Source organism: Muntiacus reevesi, chromosome 5, assembly GCF_963930625.1.
Source record: "Muntiacus reevesi chromosome 5, mMunRee1.1, whole genome shotgun sequence".
In the NCBI taxonomy this organism is placed as follows: Eukaryota; Metazoa; Chordata; class Mammalia; order Artiodactyla; family Cervidae; genus Muntiacus; species Muntiacus reevesi.
This window is the reverse complement of record NC_089253.1, coordinates 67,826,335-67,829,358: the sequence shown is the minus strand read 5'-3', so window position 1 is coordinate 67,829,358 and position 3,024 is coordinate 67,826,335. Positions and strand designations below refer to the sequence as shown.

The 3,024-nt window shown below is 42.2% G+C and overlaps 1 non-coding gene across 1 annotated transcript; it reads left to right on the top strand.

The window, feature by feature from the left end:
- Positions 1-849: 849 nt before the first annotated feature.
- LOC136170028 (U6 spliceosomal RNA) lies at positions 850-956 on the top strand. The gene has a single exon (XR_010663488.1). It is a non-coding gene; the product is annotated as a U6 spliceosomal RNA (small nuclear RNA).
- The last annotated feature ends 2,068 nt before the right edge of the window (positions 957-3,024 follow it).

Below are 3,024 nucleotides of genomic sequence, written 5' to 3'. Positions count from 1 at the left end.
TCATTCCAATTCCAAAGAAAGGCAATGCCAAAGAATGCTCAAACTACCACACAAATGTACTCATTTCACATGCTAGCAAAAGCATGCTCAAAATCCTTCAAACTAGGCTTCAACAGTATGTGAACCGAGAACTTCCAGATATACAACTTGGATTTAGAAACGGCACAGGAACCAGAGATCAAATTGCCAATATACATCGGATCATAGAAAAAGCTAGAGATTTCCAGAAAAACATCTACTTCAGCTTCATTGACTATGCTAAAGACTTTGACTGTATAGATCGCAACAAACTGTGGAAAATTCTTAAAGAGATGGGAATACCAGACCACCTGACCTTCTTCCTGAGAAATCTGTATGCAAGTCAAGAAGCAACAGTTAGAACCAGACATGGAACAACGGACTGGTTCCAAATTGGGAAAGGAGTATATCAAGGCCGTATATTGTCATCTTGCTTATTTAGCTTATAGGCAGAGTACATCATGCAAAATGCTGGACTGGATGAAGCACAAGCTGGAATCAACACTGTGGGGAAAAATATCAATAACCTCAAATACGCAGATGACACCACCCTTATGGCAGAAAATGAAGAAGAGTTAAAGCGTCTCTTGATGAATGTGAAAGAGAAGAGTGAAAAAGCTGGCTTAAAACTCGACATTCAGAAAACTAAGATCATGGCATCTGGCCTCATCACTTCATGGCATATAAAAACAATGGAAACAGTGAGAGACTTTATCTTTTGGGGCTCCAAAATCACTACAGATGGTGACTGCAGCTATGAAATTAAAAGATGCTTGTTTCTTGGAAGAAAAGCGATCACAAACCAAGACAACATATTAAAAAGAAGAGACAGTGTTCCCTTCGGCAGCACATATACTAAAATTGGAATGATACAGAGAAGATTAGCATGGCCCCTGCACAAGGATGACACGAAAATTCATGAAGCGTTCCATATTTTTAATGCAAACTAGTACAGCCACTATGGAAAACAGTGTGGAGATTTCTTAAAAAACTGGAAATAGAACTGCCATATGACCCAGCAATACCACTTCTGGGCATACACACTGAGGAATCCAGATCTGAAAGAGACACGTGCACCCCAATGTTCATCGCAGCACCGTTTATAATAGCCAAGACATGGAAGCAACCTAGATGCCCATCAGCAGATGAATGGATAAGGAAGCTGTGGTACATATACACCATGGAATATTACTCAGCCGTTAAAAAGAATTCATTTGAATCAGTACTAATGAGATGGATGAAACTGGAGCCCATTATATAGAGCGAAATAAGCCAGAAAGATAAAGAACATTACAGCATACTAACACATATATATGGAATTTAGAAAGATGGTAACGATAATCCTATATGCAAAACAGAAAAAGAGACACAGAAGTACAGAACAGACTTTTGAACTCTGTGGGAGAAGGTGAGGGTGGGATGTTTCGAAAGAATAGCATGTATGTATTATCTACGGTGAAAGAGATCACCAGCCCAGGTGGGATGCATGAGACAAGTGCTCGGGCCTGGTGCACTGGGAAGACCCAGAGGAATTGGGTGGAGAGGGAGGTGGGAGGGGGGATCAGGATGGGGAATACGTGTAACTCTATGGCTGATTCATATCAATATATGACAAAACCCACTGAAATGTTGTGAAGTAATTAGCCTCCAACTAATAAAAAAAATAAAAATAAATAAATAAATAAATAAAAGAAAAGAAAAGAAGAGACATTACTTTGCCTACAAAGGTCTGTATAGTCAAAGCTATAGTTTTTCCAGTGGTCATGTATGGATGTGAGAGTTGGGCAGTAGAAAAGGCTTAGTGCTGAAGAACTGATGCCTTCTAACTGTGGTGCTGGAGAAGACCCTTGAGAGTCCCTTGGACAGCAAGGAGATCAAACCAGTCAATCCTAAATGAAATCAACCCTGAATATTAATTGGAAGGACTGATGCTGAAGATCCAATACTTTTGCCATCTGAGGTGAAGAGTCAACTCATCAGCTGGGAAAGATTGAAAACAGGAGGAGAAGGGGATGACAGCGGATGAGATGGTTGGACGGCATCACCGACTCCATAGATACGAGTTTGAGCAGGCTCTGGGGGATGGTGAGGGACAGGGAAGCCTGGCGTGCTGCAGTCCATGGGGTTGCAGAGTGGGACATGACTGAGCAACTGAACAACATTTCCTACACAGTGGTAAAGCATTAAATTGTCTTTTGTAGCATTCCTTTGGGCAATGTTAGTGTACAGAATTTTAGTTTGGTTTGGAACTGATCTAACTTTTCAGTGATAAGAAAATATACAGGGTACTTTCCTTTGCATGATTAATATATAAGGTAAGGTAAGGAGTGTGGTTAGTTGTGTTTGACTCTTTGTGAACCCATGGACTGTAGCTCACCAGGTTCCTCTCTCCATGGAACTTCCCATGCAAAGAATACTAGAGTGGGTAGCCATGTCCTCCTCCAGCGGATCTTCCCAACCCAGGGATCAAACTCACATTTCTTGCATCTCTGCTTTAGCAGGTGGATTCTTCACCATTAGTGCCACATAATTGTGAAGCCCATAATTAATATAAGGGAAAGCACAAAACTCTTCAAAAATCCCAAGGGAAAGCGATCATGACAAAGAACCCACATTATTGCTCAAAACCATGCAATAAGTGACACAATACCAGATATCTAATATTGCCTTATTTCTTCCCCCACTGCCATTAAACTGGGAGAAGGCAATGGCACCCTACTCCAGTACTCTTGCCTGGAGAATCCTATGGACGGAGGAGCATGGTGGGCTCCAGTCCATGGGGTTGCTAAGAGTCGGACATGACTGAGCGACTTCATTTCCACTTTTCACTTTCAGGCATTGGAGAAGGAAATGGCAACCCACTTGTGTTCTTGCCTGGAGAATCCCAGGGACGGGGGAGCCTGGTGGGCTGCCATCCATGGGGTGGCACCGAGTCAGACACGACTGAAGTGACTTAGCAGCAGCAGCAGCCATTAAACTGGTTTTTCAGCTAATTCAAACCTTGTG